The sequence below is a fragment of the Neovison vison genome, chromosome 1 (assembly GCF_020171115.1).
Source record: "Neovison vison isolate M4711 chromosome 1, ASM_NN_V1, whole genome shotgun sequence".
NCBI classification, from domain to species: domain Eukaryota; kingdom Metazoa; phylum Chordata; class Mammalia; order Carnivora; family Mustelidae; genus Neogale; species Neogale vison.
The window spans coordinates 65,371,923-65,384,049 of NC_058091.1; the positions used below are offsets into that span (position 1 = coordinate 65,371,923).

The 12,127-nt window shown below is 38.6% G+C and overlaps 1 protein-coding gene across 3 annotated transcripts in view; it reads left to right on the forward strand.

Annotated features, from left to right (window-relative positions):
* Positions 1-11,883: 11,883 nt before the first annotated feature.
* Positions 11,884-12,127, forward strand: part of BCLAF1 (BCL2 associated transcription factor 1) — a 29,511-nt gene continuing 29,267 nt past the window's right edge. For all 3 annotated transcript variants that reach the window (XR_006384534.1, XM_044248189.1, XM_044248198.1), the window contains exon 1: positions 11,884-12,000. The gene's annotated coding sequence lies outside the window, so the exon portion shown is untranslated. The remainder of the gene's footprint in view (positions 12,001-12,127) is intronic.

Sequence of the window (12,127 nt, forward strand, 5' to 3'; positions counted from 1 at the left end):
ATGGTCAGTAAGGGGCTACAGTCTACTGGCCCTTTGAGTTATGAGCTTCTGAATTTTCAGCGTGGGGTGTGAGAGTGAAAAAGCTCTTCCTATGACCAGAGAGCAGAGCTGTCTTCCCGGATGGGGTCCCATCTCACCTGTCTTCTCACAGTGAACTATAATGGTGCTCTCGGCAGTTTGTTTCTACTGTAAAATCATTCCTAAAGCGATTGAATTAGAAGAACTGGAATCTGTGGCTTTAACTCTACAGATAAAAATCCTCAGCTGTTCAAGGGATTCCTGATTTGCTTCAGAAACCTTTCACTGCCAAGTCCTGTTCCCACTCTTGCCCCACCCTTGCTCTAACTCCTTCTCAAGCTCTGCTCTCCTGTGTACTCACACCCACCCTCTGCCTGTCCTTACTGGAGAACTTTCTAGAATAGATTTCTTCTTATGCCATTGACCATACCCTTCATGGATGCTGAGAGTGGCTTCTGTCTTTCAATGTTTCTCTGGCTCTGAAGGAAAGAGGGGAGAGCTGTGGCCCCATGTAGCTGTTGCAGGAGGCAGATGTTGCTGGCATGTGCTCAGAGTTCAGTTCCATCTTTATACCAGTGAGGCTGCAGGCAATCCTCCCGCCCCGCCTCAAGTTACTTAGGGGTGCATACAACAGCCTCTGCTTCCGCCATTGTTCGGACTCATTCTATTCCTCCTATTAACATGACTTTTATTCTATCCTATGAAAGAATAGTGCAGCCTAGTGTGTTCAGGAGCATTTTGATTCTTTCCTGAGCTGATTCACAAGACAAGGGCCATTTGATCAAGTGGGCCTGGGCCTACCACAGTGGTTCTCAAAGTCAAGTGTACATTACAGTCCCCTGGAGGGCTTGTTGAGCTCTGGCTTGCTGGGCCTCATCTCAGAGTTTCTGATTCAGTAATTCTGGGGTGGAAACTTGAGAATTTGCATTTCTAAGATACAGTGAGGCTGCTGCTTGTGGTCCAATGACGATTTACTTATTAGAATCACCTGGGATGAATGATGACACCCTTCTTTGGTAGAGGAGGAGGGGGGAGTATCTCAGTTCCTATCATGACCTTGGTAATTTTTAAAAAGTTGCATTCTAGAACTGAATGCACCTCACCAGTGTGTTGACATCAGGCTCGAGAACCACGGCTTTAAACTGAGGGTATGGATTACCCATCATAGAGGCAAAATCTTCCTAAGCGTCAGTCAGATCCTTTTGAGGAAAAGTTCTTAAAAATTAAATGTTTCTTTAAATAGAACTGCGATAACCACTCACTCCCTTATTTGCTGATACATACAATAACGAAGAGTGATGTTTTAATTAAATATAGATTTTAGAAGTTTCTGGATGTGAGGTTACTTGTGTTCAATGAGACCATTCATTTCCTATCATATATTTATTGTAAGCATATTCTTCATTATTTCAGCCAAGGAACAACTGTCAATAAATATCTGTTGACTGATGAATGAATATTCAACGTTATGAAGCTGAATATAATTCCTCCATAATCCTGTTGGCTCAGTAGGGAGAATAGATGTGGTGCTAGGAACCCCAGGTTGCTGAGGGGGAAGAAGAAAGTGACAGGTGTTCAGAAGGGGAGGGTAGCAGGGAGAGAGGTGCTGTTCTGCGAAGAAACTTCCAGCAGGGCCTCTGCTTGTGACTGATGGTCATATGGATTATTGTCTGCATTGGAATGTGCAGCCTCAGGTTCAAACGGGACTGAGAGCCAGCCCGCACTCTGTTTCCTGCTCATCAAGCTATGTAACTGAGCATGGGGCTAACACAGTCCAACGGAAAAATTAATTGCCTAATCTTCCTAAATAAGACACTGGCGAGCTACTGGCAGCCCAGGTTTCCTTTGTCCTGATTTTTCTCCAGGAGTCATTCGTCACCCACTGGCTTGTCAGTGTTGGAGAGAACACAGGATAACTCATTTTTCACATGATACTATGTATATAGGACCTTATGGTGGACTTTTAAGAATTCTTTCTTGCCATTCCCCCATCAGCAGAGGACTGGAATCCTTTTTTAAGGCTTTCTGTGAACATCAAGGGATAGCTTTACTTTGTGAATTCAGAGATTCTGGGAGTGGCCCCATAAATGATCCCAAAGAATTACTCTATTTAACAATTGGAACCTGACATTCCAATTTAATATCATGTTTTTAGCCCAAGGCATGTTGAAATTAAAAAAAGTAATTGTGAATTATTTTGCTATTAGCACCCTGTGGTTATATATGCCACAGTACACAGCAGAGAACACTGTATAGATTGAGTTGGCTAAGCCATTTCCTTCATCATAAGCTCTAGAAGGGGAAGTCTTATTTTTGGCAATCTCATTTTCCCCAGTACTTACGTTAGTCTCTGTTACATAGTAGACTCTCAGCAAATGTTTACTGAATGAATGAATGCACACCATGATTGTATTCCATTCCTTACTTCAGAAAAATTAAGACTATATTCACAACCTGACAAAACTCATTCTTAAGGACAACAAAAGAAAAATTCCACTTCTGACTTTCTGATCCAGATGCTGGGCTCAAATTAGTCCTCTACATCTTCAGATCTATAGATGTCTTATCACTTGGAATAAAAATCAATTCACAGAATATGGTTTATGTCATTACCATCTGCTTCTTTCATTTGACTGTATTTATTTTCAAATTAGCTTTAAGATTTTATTCTAGCAGATATCATTTTCCTTGCTTTTCTTCATATTTGGGCATTTGCTCTGGCACAATCTATTAAAATATATCCCTCCCCTAATACAGAACAATGGCTAGCAAACGTTGTTCACCGAGGGCTACGTTTCCCAGCCACCACTGCATCAAGAATGTTTTAAGAACACGTGAAATAAAATACTAGAATTATAAAGGAAATAAATTACATTGAATCCAACTATCAAAATATTTATAAAATTAGTGATATGATAATATACAGGTATATTAGTGATATATTTCTATGGAACAAATTACCCCAACACTTAACTCCTAAAACATACATTTTCTCCAGGTTTCAGGAGCCGCTTAGCTGGGTGGGTCTGGCTCAGAGTCTTTCAGAAGGCTACCTTCAAGTTGAAAACCAGGGGATTCAGTCTTCTGGAAGCTTGACAACAAAAAAAATCTGTGATTTCTATTTGCCACAAAGTCACAAGCATTGCTAAGACTTCTATGAGTTTTACCTACATTCATAGCGAAAGGAAATGATAAGTTCTGGTTCAGAGTTCAAAGGGATGTAATTGTCCCCATACAAGTATACTGATAGCTCAGAATTCTACTCATGGATCCTTTGGAAGTTTATGGACCTTTGAGTTCAGCCCATGGGTCCTTTGAAATGAAGATGAAGGAGTTGCAACATTGCTTAGGGCCCCAGTCACTGCTCAAGGAAATATCTACCAACCTGTCCTTACTGCCTTAAGATGATGAGAGAAAAAAAGCCTTTACTGCACATGTGCCACTATGCATTTTAGAGTCATTTGTACTGGCAGCCCAGTCTGTACTCCCTAGTACCTTTGTCAATTAATTATTATATTGTTACTTTTTTCATTTTGTCCTTCATCATCTACTTTTGGGTAAAATTTCAACTTACCTTTGTGTTAAATTCCATATATGTTTCTGCTATACTAGAGCGCCCATCCTATTCCATTAACAACTAACCCACTAACTTAATATGTATTAAAGATGTATGGAGACTATATTTTCCAGTGATTTTTACTTTATTTTTTCCCTTTAGTTTTCAGTTTTATACCCCAGATGGTTGCCAGCTGGATCCCTATGAATAAATTGCAAATGACCAATAATGATAAATATTTGTAAGGCTGCTGCTCCTGAACGATTTTTAAGCATGTTAATGGACTTGTTTTCAAACAACAACCATCTCATTGTGGGGGCAACAGATCATCTAATATGCCATTGCCAGAAATATCTCCCTCAAATCTCCCTGAAACATCTCCCTAGACATTCTGTGTCTAGGCAAAGGTACTGGATGGATTTGTGTTGGCAGAAATTAACCTAGCTACAGTACAGTATTAAACTCTCTCTATATATATATTTTTTGGTCATGGACATAAAAATAAATAATGGCACAAATGCTAGAAAAACAAAGTCTGGTTCATGATTTTACAATCTTTTTAAAAACTTAATTTAAAAATGAGCCAGTGGTGTTAACTTTTAACCCAACTAGCCAGATTCCACTATGACAAAATGAATTTTGAAGACAACTGTCTTGCAAAAGATCATGCCATTTTTAGGCCTATCTATCATGGCTGGTTGGAATTCAGTATATAAGTTCCTTTTAAAAGATTTATTTTTTTATTTTTAGGGATAGGGGAGGGCAGAAGGAGAGGGAGAAAGAGAATCTTGAGCAGGGTCCCCGCTGAGCATGAAGCCCAGTGCAGGGTTCCATGCAGGGCTCAATCTCACCACCCTGAGATCATGATCTGATCTGAAATCAAGAGTCCATTCCTTAACTGACTGAGCCACCTAGGCACCCTTTTAAGTTGCTTTTAAATGGAAGCAATTTAACATAACATTTTCTCACTGAACTACAGTATTTCCCTTAATTGCTCAAGAGAAGGTTCATGAAGCAAAACAGAGCACTGTAGGGCAACCAGGAAAAAGAAAAAAGAAAGAAACTCAAAAATTCTTTCTGAAAGCAAATATCCCCCTTGAAAGTCATTTAGAATTGGGTTTATCAAAGAACATGATTTAGTAATAGATATTTTATTCTTTGTTGGACTTTTGACATCTGATTTATAAGAACCACATATTAAAAACATCTTTTCTTATATCTTGAGTTCTTAACTCAAGATCTTCCACAATTAAAATTCAGTAACATAAATTTTAAAGTTTATTATAAAAGTAAAGCTTATTGTACAAATTTTATTAAATGCAGAGAAGCAAAGGGAAAAATTGTTTAAAAATAACCTATAACATGGTCATCCAAGTGGAAATACTGTATCATTTTGAGGTTTATTCTTGTCTATTTTTATACAAATACAAATAATTTTTTAATGATTTTTTTTTTTTAGCAATTCTTACTAGGATTAACAGATAAGAGACCCTTAACAGATAAGAAGACCCTTGTCTTCTTAAAGTTTTCCAAAGAAGCTTTGTTTTTATTGTATTTTCTTTCTTTGGAATTTTCACAGGGACAAAGCCTATATTATTTCTGCTCTGAAGTTTAGTGATTGTTTTCCTGAAAAGCTAGAGCTGAGCGGTCATAAAACCTTTGTCATTTTGGAGCCAGACTTCTATCATTGCCCTAGTTTATTAGTCAGGATATTGTTATTGTAGAAGAGAGGCCTAAGCAAACATGAGGAAGGCCTCTATCTAAACTCTGTCCCCAATCCTTAATGCCAAGAATTATTCTATTTGCTATTCAAATTGACCCTTTTTCACTTTTCTAGAGGAGTAAAGAATGCTAGTTACCTAGCCAGATTTCTTCAAATATTTTTTTAAAGATTTTATTTATTTATTTGAGAGAGAATGAGAGAGAGAGAGAGAGAGAGAGAGCATGAGAGGGGGGAGGGTCAGAAGGTGAAGCAGACTCCCCACCAAGCAGGGAGCCCAATGCGGGACTCGATCCCAGGACTCCAGGATCATTATCTGAGTCAAAGGCAGTTGCTTAACCAACTGAGCCACCCAGGTTCCCTCTTCAAATATTTTTAAGTAACTTCCCCAATTGTATCTTGAACTTAAGACTCCCCCCTCCTCTTTTTAGTCATTTCAATAGGATCAATTTTCTTAATTTTGTAGCTTATTTATTTATTTTTAACTTCTTAACCATTGAAAGGGTATAAAATGAGTTGATATCTGGTTACTCTATCTTAAGATAGACTTATTCACTTGTGGTTTTGTTTCCACAGTCCAAGCAGTTTTTCTTTGGCTCCTTTCGTGTATTTTCTTCTTTAGATAGCATTTAGTAAGGAATTAAGACTTCATTAAAAGGTTCTTTATATTTTAACTTACATGGAAAACTTATTCTAAATCAAATATATCAAATATATAGTACTGTAAGTGAAGTAAACTCATGACGAATTTCTTATGAGCATGTTTTATCTGTAATGGCTATAGTTCTATGAACCTAAAAATCTAACTTTATAATATAATCAAATACCATATTACATTACTTTTATGATGCATATTTTTATATATTTTAACAACTCTGAAACTGACATGTATATAATAATTGATGAACACTATTAATGTGCAGGATTTTTTTTTCTTTCTTATTGGTACTAAAATAATAGTGCATCTTAAAACTGGCTTTTTAGATTTGATGGAAATCCTATAAACAATTTTTTTTATAGAATGAAGGATAATATTTGTTTCTAGGGTAAGCAAGATTTGTTAAATATGAGACATCATATTAGAAATAATGTAGTTAAGGGAAGCCTCATCCATGAAAAAAAGAAAAAGAAAAAAGTCCATGCTGCATCGAAATCAGTTACAAAGTGATTATAGATGCATATTCTCATTATAAGATTTTTCACTAGTTCATTTTAAAAGAAAATTCAAAAGCAGTTTTCTTTACAAATGGTTAAAGGGTGGAGAGTGAAACTGTTGGGTGTCTAATAACGCTTGTAGAACATTCAAGGTAAATGGATTCAAGGTAAAATGAGTATGACCCTGTATAAGATCATATAACTTATGCTGGAAGGCACAGCCATTTGCAAAGATGGCTAGAATTTTGCTTATGACCTGGATTTATCTCAAGACTCCCAGGAACCTTAAAGCCTAGACTAAGATTTATTCCCCTCCCATACATTTGTTCTTGAAATCGTGTCAGTTTCATGAAGCAAGAGTCAGGCATTTCTATCAACTGAGCATGACCAAATGTTTGGAGATGCACAGAAAGTTCAGTTGTGACACTGATCATTTATTACCTATCTTGATTAAAAAAAATGTGCTGATTAACAGATATGGCAACACAGTTCATCCAGCTGACTTTATCTACTTTTCAAAATTCAATCATTTTTTTTTTACATTAGCACAACTGTTTATCTCTGGAAAGCTGACAGGCATACTTTCCATACAGGTAATTCATATGTTTACAATTGAGCCAGGCTCTCAGAGAGATTATTTAATTCTGCTTTCTGTCCCACACTTCTCCTGCTATTGTACTTACCCTTAGTGCTTTACTTTTCTAACCCTTTAAACATTCAGCTTTCAGTTAATGTGCACCTAAATCCATCCTTGAGCTTGAATGAGGATGTCATGCCAAATGGTCCCCTTGGACCAGTGAGTCCACCATTTTTGGCCATTTTGTTACCTGTCCCACAATGTCTTTTCTTTTCTTACAGCACTAATACATATACTGACCTGAAGCCCCCCCCACAGATGTTCATTCCACATTTATCCCTGTGTAGCACACCATTTGTGGCCCAGATCTTGAAACTACTTAGATTTCCTTAATTTAAGTAGTTTTGTGGTATACGCAATGAGTGGCTCAGGTAAGATCTAGCCTGATAATCCCCAACACTGAGAAAGCTCTGTAGGCAGGGAGAAGCGGTAATATTATTACTTATCTAGTGCCTTAATCAAATATCTGAAAAAGGAAATTTGAAATGAAAGAAAACATTAATACTTAATATTTACCAAGTAAAATTATATCATACATCATTCATCTAGTAAGACCATTTAATCATGGCTTGGAGACTATGAAGTTTCTAAATTTGTTTCTTTATTTATGGGTAATAGAAAGCTATTCAGATAAACAAATAGACATGTATATGTACATACGTTAGAATATATATTCTATTACCTAGAATAGGACACATGGGAACTATCAATCAAGTTGAATAAAATAGAAACAACACTTGAGGTGAGGCCGCTCTAATATTATCTGTATTTTATTTATTTTTAAGAAATTCTTTAAATTCCATTTATTTAACATATACTGTTATTAGTTTCAGGGATGGAATTTAGGGATTCACCAGTTGCATTTAATACACAGTGCTCATTACATCAAATGTCCTCCTTAATGCCCATCACCCAATTATCCCTTTTCCCCACCCACCTCCCCTCCAGCAACCCTGTTTGTTCAGCGTCTCTTATGGTTTGCCTCCCTCTTTATTTTCATTTTATTTTATTTTTCCTTTCCTGCCCTTATTTTAGCTGTTCATGTGTGTAAATATGGCTGTGGAAACAAGGTGTTTTTGAAGCCAGATGGATCAGGATTATTTTAATATTATTTATATTTAATAATATTATTTATTTTAATATTATTTAAAATTGAAGCCAGATGGATCTGAATTATTTTAATATTATTTATATTTAATAATATTTAATAATATTATTTATTTTAATATTATTTAAAATTACTTACATTTGATACTATTTAATATTATTTAAATTTTAATATTATGTAAATATCATATAAAATCTGATTTACTTATTTTGGCAAAATACTCTACCTCTCCAAACTTCAATTTTCTTACTGTTAAAATTAGGACTATATACTGAACGTTATACAGTTTTGTTCTAATGCATGGATGTGCTCATAAAAATCACCATGCTATGCAAAATCACACAATAAAGACCACAGGTTTTATGGAAAAATAGGATTGGGGTATGATACTCAAAAACTTAATCAGTTACACATGAAAAAAAAAAAAAGAAAAAAAGGAACCAACCTAACAAAAATGGTAGCAGAGATGGCTAAGAAATACATAAACACTATAATTAATACAGTATTTTATCTTAAAAATACCTAAAGTATACTTTAGGAAGTAGATGTCAGGAGACTTGTGAGTTGTTAGTTATTGTGACGTTGGTAGAAGGACAGCTTCTAAGATTAAATGGACAGTTGTAAGATGAGAAGTATATGGGTGTGAACTGAAGTAGCTGGCAGGTGTTTGAGGTGCTTGTATGTGTCAGTATTTTTACCTGGCTCAGTTCAGGCAGGTGTAGTTACTGCATTCTCTTAGTGTGTCCTGTAGGCAAAATTGCACATAAGCATATTTTGTCCTTTGTCTTTTTTGACCTCACACACTTGAAACACATGTCTCTCTTGGTGTGGTAGTCAGCCTCCAGGATGGTCCCCAACGATCTCCACCTCCTGGTATTCACACCCTTGTGTAGTCTCCTTCCACACTGTACTTGGGATTGGTCCGAATGAAATGGCAGAGTGATGGTGTGTCACTTCTGAGATTAGGTTATAATAGACTGTAGCTTCTGTCTTGGGCTCACCTTGGATCATTTACTCTGGTGTGGGGGGCTGGTGAGGAGCCAGCTACTATGCAAAGGGGCACTCGGGCATCCTATGGAAAAGTCCAGGCAATGAGGAACTGAGGTCTCCTGCCAACAACCCTGAATGATCTTGGAGTGAATCCACAGACTTCAGATGACTGCAGTCTTAGCTGGCAGATCAAGGCCTTAAGCTAGAACCATCCAGGTGACCGCTCCCAGATTCCTGACCTATAGACACTGTGAAAAAATAAGTGTTTTAAGCTACTAGATGTTGGGATCATTTGTTATGCAGCTATAGATAACTAATACACTTGATTTCATTATTCCCTACTTCACCAGCTATTTTTTTTTTAGATTTACTTATTTTTTGAGAGAGAGAGAGAGAGAACATGAGTGAGAGAAGCAGAGAGAACCCCAAACTCAGTGCAGTCTTATTCTATGACCCCGAGACCAAGACTTGAGCTGAAACCAAGAGTCAGTCACTCAACTGACTGCACTATCCACATGCCCCATTATAGGCTGTTTTTCTGAGTCTCCTTTACTGGCTCCTCCTCCTCTTTTTAACAAATCTCTGAATGTTGGGATTCTTAAGGGTTCAGTCCCAGGTCATCTCTTGTCTCTATCTTTTATCCTGTGATTTTAAGTATCATCTTTGTACTTTATCTCCAAGCCAGAACACTCCTTTGAATTGCAAACGCACATGTTCAAATTCTCACCTTGCCTCTCTACTTGGATGTTTCACACACATCTCAAACCTAACATTAAAAATGGAGTGCTTGTGTGGCTCAGTCAGTTAAGCGTCTGACTTTTTGGTTTCACACAGATTATGATCTCAGGGTCGTGAGATCCAGCCCTGCATCTAGCTCTGCATGGAGTTTGTTTGAGGTGCTCCCCTTTCCTTCTCCCACTGCCCCTCACCCTGCTCTCATGAGCTTCTCCTCTCTAAAACAAATACATAAAATTAAAAAAAAATGGAATTAGTGATTTCCTTCCCATTTCACAACATGTTCATTTCTCCCTATCCTATCATTTTCTCCAATCTTCCCAATTATTGTAACAGTACCAAAATGCACCCAGTTAATCAGGGCCACGATCTAGTTAGCAACACTATTTCCCCCCTTTCTCTAAACTCCTAATCCATTCCATGAGGAAGACCTGTCAATGCCATTTCTAAAATATATTTACAATTTTTCCTTTTCTCAGCATGATCATTACCTCACTTAAATTACTAAACAACATCCTAACTGATCTCCTGCCCAGTGTCAACCATTTCTCACATAGCAACTTAAAGATCTTTCTTAAATAGATGTCATACCTCTGATTAAAACCTTTCAACAACTTTCCACTCCCCCTCCCCCCATGCAGAATAGTAGAGTTATATTGAGCTATCAAAGTTTAGGTTTTTTTCTTTTAATATAGTTCACCCATTCAACAAATACTGAGCACCTACTAAATGCTTGGGACTTGTCGGTGCACCACATAGGCCAAAGATTACTTTTTCCACATTGGGATGGTGGTGGTGGTGGTAGGGTTAGGGGCAGGCTGTACAGCGAGAGAAAAATGAGAATTTATTCAATGAAAATGAGGTTATTTTTTTCTAGTTGAGCTGGCAAATCGGATTGTGAGAGAATGCCCTAAGCACAGTGTTAAATTCACAACTAGGGCCCAACACTGGATTTAATTGACACAAGATGCTTTGCTAATTAGAACTTTGAAATCCTTTAAGGTAGTTTAAGTCCCTAAACATCAAAGTAATAACGGTTTCAGGGCCTAAGGAAGAAAGTGCAGCCCAGACAACTATTTATAGAAAATGCACGATGGCTTTTATTTGAAATTCTGTCCCAATCAAACGCGGCTTGCCTATTTATAATCTGACTTTTATTTCTGGCAGACCAAGCTATATTGGGCTGTTTCTCGGCCGGCACAAATGATCGTTATGCTTCGTGCTCTGTATTATTTTTATGCCTACACCAACATTGCGGGGTGCCTAAGTGGTAATGCTTTAGTAGCGTCGGGAGGAAAGGAGCACCGGCTTCTGATGCAAAGCAGGACAGCCCAAGCTGCTTGGAGCTCTGCGGTTCGAACTCTGTTACGGGTAACAGAGTTGGTCTGACGCTACTCTGGAAGGGGACTTAGCTCGTGGCCATTTTTCAACAATCGAAGTGCGTTTGGCACATTTTACATCAAAGCAAAAGCGACACTTCCAAGTTTCCAGTTAAGGCGTCCGAGAAGAAACTCGGCGCTTGCTGGCGAAGGGAAACTCGGTGTGCCAACAGCCCTCTAGCCTCCTTGTCTTTCCTCGGCGTCAGACTGGCTTTCTGCTTTTGGTCCGCGTCGGCGCCACAGTATGAATAGACCAAACAAGCAAAAAGCGGGGCCGACAGAAAGGTCCACGGTGCACCTTCAAAGCTAGGTAGAGACTCCCGCGAATTCCACTGTGTGGCCAGGAGACCTCACGGCCTAACAAAACACCCCGCCCACCATCTACTGTCACCACCTCCGAGGCGGCAGCTCTAGGCCGGAGGGCGGAGCCACGAGATCATCGCGCGAGACCTGCCACGAGACTTCCCAGAAAGCCTCAGGCAACATCTTAATAGCTGGGGAGCCAGTTTAGGGCGGAAGGGTGGGCGGGGCTAGTCCAGATATTTAGCGGCACTGGCGGCCACGCCCCAAATCGGAAGTGACGGAGGCGGGCTAGCGCGTCGAAGATACCTCTATGGTTTTCTCCCGTTCTTGAGTCGGGAAATGGCCGCTGTGTAGTTACAACGGAGATAAGTCCCGGGAACGGTGCTTTCGGCGTTTCAGGTAGGCCTCATGCTGCATTCAAATCACTCGAAGGGCAGCAAATACTGAGGATGAGTGAATATTGTTGAATCTTTTGTGGGTAGTGACGGGTTGGCGGCTACAGGAGGACCCAGGAGACCCTTTCGCC